General features: G+C 38.5%; 1 long non-coding RNA gene across 2 annotated transcripts; it reads right to left on the reverse strand.

The window, feature by feature from the left end:
- Positions 1–656: 656 nt before the first annotated feature.
- LOC149318521 (uncharacterized) lies at positions 657–6878 on the reverse strand. Of its 2 annotated transcripts, none has more exons than XR_016280051.1 (3): positions 4533–6878; positions 3136–3214; positions 657–1354 (listed from the first exon to the last, which is right to left on the reverse strand). It is a non-coding gene; the product is annotated as an uncharacterized LOC149318521 (long non-coding RNA). The 2 variants fall into 2 exon arrangements; XR_016280050.1 differs by having other exon boundaries at positions 2979–3214.
- Between the last annotated feature and the right edge of the window lie 3116 nt (positions 6879–9994).

Consider the following 9994-nt stretch of genomic DNA (forward strand, 5'->3'; position numbering starts at 1 on the left):
CCAGGATAGCCCCATCTCCTGCATAGGCAATGGGCAGGAATGGTGGGATCAGGAGTAAACCAGGTTGGGAATGTTGGCCTATATTGACTAGTGGTGTTCCTATACTGTTTTAGAGTCCTAGAAGTAAAAATCTTTGTCATACAAAGCATATGCTCAGCCCTTGAACCATTATTCACTGATTTATAGCCTTTTTACTTTTCTCCCCAAACTAGGAGTTTTATTATTATTATTTTTAAAAAAATCATGTACCATCAGTGTTCTGCTTTATAATACCAAAGACTGAATACCTTGAATAGCAAGTGGTTCCTTGTGGTCATAAATCTGACATGGAAAACTGAGGGATCTGATTATTATTGTTGTTATTCATGGTGCAAACATGAACTTTTGCGATAGCCTGTATAATACTATTATTACATAAACAAACTGAAGAAGATTGATGCCATTTCTGATTGTGGCCTCCTAATGGATCAAGGTCATCCTGTTATAAAAAGAAAATTTAAAAAGCTAAAGACAGACATGGAAAAGAGATTTTTCAAACTCTGACAAAGTAAATGTTTATCAAAGCAGGTGCATTTTTAAATATTGTCTGAAAGTCACTACTCTTCTTCTCATTATTATTGAAGTCATAATTTTAGTTACTGGGTACCCAATTGAAATTTTGTTACACTCATTTGTTGCTTTATTAAAGTAGTGTATGACATAGTTTAGAAGGCAGAATATTAAGTCTGGGAGTTTGTTAGCCAACTAAGATAAATCTTTCCATTCCTTCCTGTGTTCTCTCTCTCTCAGCTCTTTGGAATTTTAGCATCCACTGACAGCTTGGTGGTTTATCATCATTTTGAAGAGATTTAAAGTATATTTACAGGAACAGCCTGCGATAGACCAGTGGCTCCAAAACATTTCATAAAGAATGACTGTCAGGACCACAATTCAATGGGGGTAAAATGCAGGAAAGCACTATTTGGTTAAGCATTAGGGGAAGATCCCTAATGGTATGAGTAGTTCAACAAAGTGAGTGACCACCTCAGGAGATGGTGTTCTCGCCTTCGCAGAGGCTGTCAGATAGGCTCCATTTACATCCTGTATTTGAGCAGGCGCGTTGACTAGACAACCACCAAAATAGCTTCTCAGTATGCTTCTATGTTGTCTCTTCATTAAGAACCATCTCTGAAGTATATTTAGATGCAGATTCATTTATTCCATTTTAGTCCAGCCCTGCTATGGTGATGTCACTTTAAGGGACTCTGGCAAAAACAAACTGCTGCAACCTCTCCACGTTTATGTGTTCTTCATTAATAGGTTTTGCCTTCTTGGCCACGATGATGTTGCTTGGCCAACGTGCCCAGGTTTTTATCTGTAAAATGTTAGACAATATGAGACACTCGAGTTCTCCTGCGGAATATTCTAACTACTTTGCCAAATCACAGATTACATAGGATGCAATCATTGTAGTTAAAGTGGCATGCAACTGATATAACTCTGCAATATAGATAACATTATATCAGTCTCACAGTTTGGGCTTGGGCGGACCTGTCCCTCTCAACATCCAACCCCTGTCCAACCTCTGCTCCTAATGACTGGCTTTCTAGCCAATGTAAAGAAAAATACTGGGACAACTTCCAAGAACAAGACATTTTTTAAAATTTCACGCAAATCTGGTTTATTAATATTTTGTACAATTAAATCATTGTAAAGATATCAGATCACCTGTATTTATAGCCTGACTGCTTTCAAATGATTCGAGACCTTCTCCTCACCACAGCATTTCTAGCTTCTCAAGTCTGTTCCACACTTGACCCATGTGGTGCAGTTAGCTAATTTTACTTGCTGGGTTTAACAACCTTGTGCAACAGAAGATTTTAGATGATCATATGTGGTTCTTCACTTATTTCAGAATGTGGTAAGCCAGCTCTGCTACATTTAGTCCAACTTGTCCTGGTCATTCTACTGAGTGGGTCTCTGGGTTTTTGACCCAAAGGCCTGCCCTGACAACATTTTTGCATTTCATTACACTTAACTGACTTCACCCTTGCTCCCTATGTGTCACACCACCCCCAAATTCTATTGCCAGCAATCTACCAAGAAACTACATTTCATTCAAGAAAAGAGACTCCCCTTCAACATTAGGAAGAACTTCGTGACTGTAAGAGCTGTTTGACAGTGGAACACACTTCCCCGGAGAGCGGTGGAGTCTCCTTCTTTGGAGGTGTTTAAAGAGAGGCTGGATGGCCATCTTTCAGTGATGCTTTGATCGTGAGTTCCTGCATGGCAAGGGGTTGGACTGGATGGCCCTTGTGGTCTCTTCCAACTCTATGATTCTATGATTATACAGTTCATTTACTCCCCATACAAATGTTCAGGAAGGGGTCTTTCTGGTGTGTTTGCTGTAAGAGCTCTAATGATAATTAACAAATGGTTAACTTCTAAAACAAGAAGTGCTGGGCTCAGTCACACCAGCTGCATACTTTAAATGAAAAGCACAGCATGAAAGCTACTTTTAAGAAGAGTGGATATAATGATATACTGAATCCATTCATAACTGAGCCGTGATAGAATGATGCTTTGGGTCCTACCACCAGCTTCTGCTGAGAAGCCCAGGAATCTAAGGGTAGATGTGGGGGATTAACTATGGTTACTCACTAGTGAAGGAAAAGCACATATTTTGTTAGTTATTACTCTTATTACAGGGCCAGGCTTTCATTTCAGTCCTGGGAAAAGAGCAGGATACAAATAAATATAATTAATAAATAAATAAATTTCAGGACTTCATTTGAACAATGGCAATGAAGCTGGCAACATCATGCCAGCCCTGAGTCCTGTGACATGGGACATTGCTACAAAAGAGAAAATGAATACCAAAGAAGAGGATAACAGATATCACAGATTTGCATAAAATGTACATGTGCTAATGCATAGCAGTGTATGGACATTATTAAAATAATTACTATAATCTGAATATAAATGCAGTGCATCTTAACCTTGTGGGGAAGGCTGTGACCAGATAACCCATGTACTTGCTGAGTTTGATGTGCAGGTAGGCAGCTAAAAGGCCCATGCTCTTCTTTTGATGGTTCTTTATGATTAAGCCAGACATTGACTGAAGAGTTCATGAAAGAGATCAGGGGTTGTGCTAACCTCTTTAGATTGGTGGTGGATTAACAGCATCTTCAGAACCGACTGACATCCATACCTCCAGCTGCCAAATTAACTGTAGCTGCAGTGAGGAAAAAAAGGAGTCTCTTACCTTCAAAAAAGTAGCATTTTCCCTGAAGCAAGTACATTTTAGAATGATTGCATTACATAGTATCAGTAATGCTTTGAGAATAATGTCTAGAGATGTTGTATTTTAACACTGATTTACTGCTTCCTCCCCCCGTGTGTGTGTGTGTGTGTGTGTGTGTGTGTGTGTGTGTGAAACATGATTTACACTTGATGGATCATTGTATGTTCCTTTTTACACTTACCATCTACATTTAGGAAATGTCTTTCTTGACTTCAAAACCATCTAATTCCCCCCCTCACTTCCAAAAGATGGTATCTGTTTTACTTTATTACACAGTGTGACAGGTTAATGTTGTACATTTGATGTCAAAATGAGATGACAAAAAGGGTTCCAGATGGATGCTAACAAGCAAGTAATTATGGATGATGAAATTAACAGCGTTTGTTTCTCTCAGTCACCCCAAAGTAGACAGCCTATAAGTCATTTTGAAAAGACCAACTACTCTGTTACGGATAGAATAAAAAGTCTTGCAGCACCTTAAGATTTAATCAACTGACTATAGCATATGTTTTCATATACTAGAGCTTATGCCATAATAAATTTAGCAATCTGCAAAAGTTTTCTTTTGTTTTTGCTGCAACAAGCTAATACCGAAGCTGTGGTATGTAGTATCATTTATAGCTTACATTTACGGGTTATTCAAATCTATTTTTTGGTTAAGTGGTGAACAAAGTGCAACCCTAGGGCCACATGCAGAACCCAAAGTCCTGACACTGATTCACAGAACTACTGGCTGCCAGTCATTAGAGAGTTTCCAAGAAACAAATAATCAGTAGTAATCAATGAGCATAAATATGATGCCACTCCCTGATATGTTGTGTGAGAAAAAACTGCTGGTTTCCGACATCAGATAGATTAAGAAACATGGGCCCAGAGAAAGCGCTCTTGTACTCACAAACATCTAAATGAGACTTTGATTGCACAATTGCCCTGCTTCCTTCCTTTCTAGGGGTCCACATGATGACATCTTCTGTTTGTAATCCTTCCATCTTTTCTCACTGTGTTTTTCTCCCCCATTAAGGAGGGAAAGATAAAACAAGCACAAGACCTTTTTATTCAGGAAGACCTTTGGTAATTGACCTCACTTATTTTAACTGGATGGTGCTGTGTTCATTTCTTTTTTAAAAAAAAATCATTGTATATGTTTGCATTATTTTTACTAAAAGCTATGTGGAGGTCCTGTGATGAAAGAAATCTATAAACTGAACAGATAAAATGTTAAAAGCTGCACAGTAAATACATAACTTACTTTGATTGGTAGGTCTAAGAACAGTCCATCTGGAAGTTCCCAAACGTTGCCCATCTGGTTGTCGCTGCTCAGAGTTTTTCCCTAGAGTTATGTGGAAGGACAAGCAGCTAATTTCTCTGAGCAGGAATTACCTACGTGTAAGTCACCTTCAAATTACCTGTGTCTATGGTCATTTCATACATCCATGTCCACCACTTACCGATGGATGAATATGTGAATTTTAATCACTGAAAAGTGTTGTTGGAAGTGTAGATATCAGTGAAGTATTTCTGCTCATCTATGGTGATTTTGTCTTTCAAAACTGTTCTGAGAGTCAGTAGCCTGGCCATCATCCAATGGTGTGGTGGCTAACTGTGAAACATCTGGGACCATCTGTTCCCTCTTTATCTTCAACATGCACCAACCTTTTTCACATACACACTAATCACACACACACTTTTATCAGAAGTGTAATTGACCAGATCACTGTGCTATGTCATAGCTAGGACGCCTTTTCCCTTCTGTTGTTTCTCCTTGGAGGAGAAAAGAATCCATCTCTGGCAGCTTCGTCTTTCCCTCCCCCCACGCCATGTTTGTGGGATCTTTCTTGGTTTTACCTTCCAGTTGTGGCCTCCCCCTCAGCTACTGTCCATGGGAGTTTTTAAAATACGTTAATATTCACTCAGAGCAACTGCATAATACCAGTGGCCCTCTGCTGCTTTTGACCTGGTCATATTAACACTATGCCACAGCACAAATGTTGTGGGTCCCAACAGTCTTGTTTTTACAGCCAGTGAAACTGAATTTCTGTGGCTATTAACTGAATTGGTGACTCATTTGATCTCAGCTTTCACTTGGCCCCACACCCATCACTGGCACATCTGGTGAGAACATATGAAAGAGTCTTCTTGGTGGCTTTCCTAGGCTATAGAAATCTTTCTCAGAAGAATCTAGGCTGGCCCCATCTCTTTTTTCCTTCCACCAGCAGACCAGTATCTTTCCATTTATACCAGCTTGTGGAGGGTAGCTGGGATGTAGCAGAAGAGTAATGGAGATGTGCTGTACTTTTATTTTCATCATTCTGTTTTAAATGCTTTTATTGTGTTAAATTAATGCTGCTTTTTAATATACACTTTATTGGTTTTCAACTTTCATTATAATAATTGGGTTTGTTTGTTTGTTTGTTTGTTTGGCTTTTTCTTTGCTTTAATCTATTCTGTGAACTACCTTGAATCCCATATTTTGGAAAAATGTAAACCAACAAACAAGAAAACCAGTATCACTGGCTGAAAAAATAAATAAAATTCTCACTACAAGAAGCAGCATGATAACCTACATGTGTGTACTGCTTCCTCTTAATATACATAGATAGACCTAAAATCCAAATACCTGAGGATTGCATTTTGCCTGCACCTCTAAGCAAATTGATCTAATTCACATTTACTGGACCTTTATAAAAGATTGATAAACTATTAATTCTGCATGTCTCCAAGTGCTATTCTCAGCTCAGAAATATGCATATGCATATGTTTGATATAATCTGTGTCTGTGATTGCACCAACCTCCTCCATAGACTCAGTCCCACAGGCACTTACATTGCTTAAACAATCCTTAACATCCCTGCTCCAAATACCTTCCCCCGTGTTTTGTCCCTTTCAAACTTACCTCGTGGTGATCTGGTTATCTTGTCTATATCATCCAGCTCTACAGTAATACAAAATACATACCATACAAACATACAATACATACATACTATCCAGATATTCATAAATTCAGGGGATGCTGCTCAGTTTACAGTATGGTTACAGCTTCAGAGGTCTGTCTTTCCACAATTTTATTTCATTTTATTCTTAACCTAAATAACCAAAATCTACGAGTTTCATCATATTCAGGATGGGAAGAACTTGAGATTATTATTTTTTTAAAAAAAATCATTGGAACAAACCAAAACAGACAGATCCAATAAAGCTCTAGGTCAGAGCTTTGGGGTCTTCTCTTTGAATCCCAGTGGTTTTAACCATATTAATGGCTACTAAAGGTTGCTGACTTTTTTTTCCCTCTGAGGCTCTTCAGCTTTAATACCTCAGTAAGGGATAATATGGTCCTCTCCTTGCCAGCAATGGCTGTACCTATTTAGTTTGGCCATTATAAATGGGGAGAATTTCTTTTCAAACTGTTTTTTTGGGGGAAATTGCCCAAATTCATTAATTTCTTCATGTTTTGAAGGGAAAGAACCAGGGTATTTAAAAATTCAAATGCAAAACTAAACAGATCTTCCCATTCCTCTTATATCCCAGTTTCTCATTGAAATGTAATAAACTATATTCCATGGCAGTAGTGTAAAATGAGTCATTAGTTTAGCTTTTAAGTTTCTTAATTAGATCAAGTTATAGACCTCATAAATCCTCTATAAATGACTTCTTCTCTTCCTCCTCCTCCTCCTCCTCCTCCTCCTCAGATCATGGGTTATATTATTGTCCAAGATAGCTTTTCCAAAGTTATCTTTCTTTAGAGAACAAAGTGCTATAATATTATAGTATGTTTCTAAACCTATTCATTTAGAAATGTGCAAGTTGAGAAGGAATGATAAGGAAAGCAAAGGTTAAAAAAACATCCCCCAAATAAACTCAATGCATGCTTCAGAGTTCGGAAATAAAGGCACACTGGTTCTGTAAAAGGTGGACTGTGTCATTCTCCTTCAAACTAAAAATTTGCTATAGAGACTCACAAATAGGTGGATGGAACAGAGAGCCAAAGTTCACAGGCTCATTAGGAGAATAAGATTATCAAGCATCAAGGGGTCACTGAGCTGTAGTCAGGGTTAAATAAATAGTGAATATAGATAGATAAATAATTCACTACTAGGTTCAACATTGTATACCAAGACTAAGCTCCAAAGTGATTTTTGTCATTGTGCTGAAACCATCACAAACTTACTGGTGGAAAAATAGGCCAGCATCCTTTGGAGGCTTTACATTTGTGCAACTAGGGATGCATCTGCACTGTAGTAATACAGCAGTTTGACACCACTTTAACAGTCATGACTCCATCCTGTGGAATCCTGGCATTTGTAGTTTTGTGAGGTAATTAGCCTAGTCTATCAGAGAGCTTTGGTGCCTCCCCAAAGTACAAATCCTCGGATTCTGCAGGACAGTCATGACCGTCAAAGTGGTGTCAAATTGCTTTATTTCTGCAGTGTGGATATGCCCTAAATGTTGCACTACTATCCACACTACTGAAGTGTGGATACACTAAGTGTTGCACTCCTTTTTACAATGTTGTGTAAGGCACCATCCTATACCTTCTAATGGAAGACATTTATGGAAGACAAAGGTTGCTGTGCTACTCTTTAGTGTCCCCTGAGAAGTGTCTCACAGACATAATATACAGTAACAACAACAACAACAACAGATGCACTAAAAACACCCTAGCTTTAGAAAAACAAAATTCTGGAAAAGCTAGTGAGCTTTTCAGTTAGCATTTTAAAAAAATTAAACAAAACTATTTTGCCAATCTTTTTGAAAGCTGAGCAGGAAAGATTCTCATGGAGATTTTTAAAGGTTACAACTAGCTTTTGAAGTATGTTTGGCAACAAAAATAATGTTGAAGATCCTACTGGAGCACCATATTAGCATAAAAAGCAGGCAGATGCACTTTCTCAGAGGTAGCATGAAGATCTTCCCCAGTCTATACACCACCCTCACTTTCACTTTTGACTTGGGAGGCAGGTAGATAATTGTCTGTTTTAGAAAAGTGGAGATAAAGGCTGCATCACATGTTGGGCAATCCGTTACACATCTGCAGGATCGAATATATTTGCAGTGTTAAAGGTGTATAAGATCTTGGACTAAATATCCTATTTGTTTCAAATAATGGTGCCGACAGAAGCATTCTGAACCTGCTGTTGTTTCTAAATAGTGCTGAAAGGCAGCTGCATGCAAACCATTTTGAGTGAGTGACCTTGGGCCTTTTGCCATCTCTCAGCATCTCTCAGTTCTTGTGAAGAAAAGATTAAGAGGAAACAGGTGTGCTTCATGAAGTGTGTTGAAGAAATAAAATATAATAATGATATTGCATTATTGTATTGTTGTTGTTGTTTAAATCCACTGGTTGACCTTGGGCAAGTCACATGCTCTCAGCCTCAGGGGAACAAGGCAATGGCAAACCTCAATTGAACAGATCTTGCCAAGTAAACCCCATGATAGGTTGGCCTTAGTCACCGAAAGTTGGAGACAACATGAAGACACACAACAACAACAACATATATGCTAATATAGTATGCTTTTCCCCTTTGTCCAGAACCTTCGTCAGAATTCTATGTGTCTATTTTGCTGAAGGTCTCCATAACAATAAATTATTGTGATTTTATAAGTTGTACATTTTTTTTTACAGCCCTAGTTCTGTCAATGAGACCTTAGATATGAGTCTGAGGTCCATGTTCTTTATTTCCAAATGACTGTGCCTTGGATATCTTCCTTAAGCTACTTCCTAAGACTTTGACAGTTTCTACCTTTCAGAGATGGGTCATCATGACCGGGATATTAAATAGAAAGGAATGTCCTTTAAGTAAACAGAGAGCTGTTTTTGCTCAATGGAACAGTATCTGATCATGCTTATCAATGGACAAACACAGACAAGCTACTTGACGGGTCATAGGCATTGCTTCAAAAGTCAATCTCTCACGGTTTATCTAGCCTGGGCAAATTTCAAGCAATATAGATTTGCTACATATGATGCACCAAATGTGGGGAAATGGGAATAGGCTATAGCATAGAGCGGGAAAACTTGAATTGTCCAGATATCAATGAATCATGCCTTACCAGTGACCAGACAAGATGTGGCTGATGGAGCTCAGCAACATCTGTAGGCTTACAGCTTTCCAGAGCCAAAGGAAAGTGGTACAAAATATGTACCACTGATCTACAACCTTGCAAATACTCTGCTATATGTAAATAAATTACCATACTGCTAATTATCTGCTGTCTCATTGCTGAACTGGATGGTTTTGACTGTATGGAATTTCTCCAAAAGTCATGCTAGATGAGAATCCAGTACTTCACGTACAGCATGTGTTTTAAGCAGCGCTTGGAAAAGTTATTCTTTGGGACTGTAACTTACAGAATCCTGGGAGTTCTGGTCCTAAAAAGACTACTTTTCCAAGCTCTGATGTATAGATATTCCCCAAAAGTCACTATCAAGCAACAGCAACCTGCAGTGGAAACTCTTACGTGTGTGTGTGTGTGTGTGTAAATCCCTTAAGAGGGTTTAAAGAAGCATCTGGCAGGGGAAGTTTACATAAAGACATGCCTGCTAGATACAAGGCTTGGGAAAGGAGTCCTGCGCTATTTGGGGGAATTCATCTAACTCTCCAGTTACAGTTTGAATACATGTTGGCCCCAACTGGCAATGTTATTTCCACTTTACACTATTTTGATCTTAAAACCTAGACCAGCTTATGTCACTAGAGAACAATCTAAATTGGA

The sequence above is a fragment of the Sceloporus occidentalis genome, unplaced genomic scaffold (assembly GCF_023333645.1).
Source record: "Sceloporus occidentalis isolate IW3139 unplaced genomic scaffold, rSceOcc1.0.p SCAF_2, whole genome shotgun sequence".
Taxonomy (NCBI): domain Eukaryota; kingdom Metazoa; phylum Chordata; class Lepidosauria; order Squamata; family Phrynosomatidae; genus Sceloporus; species Sceloporus occidentalis.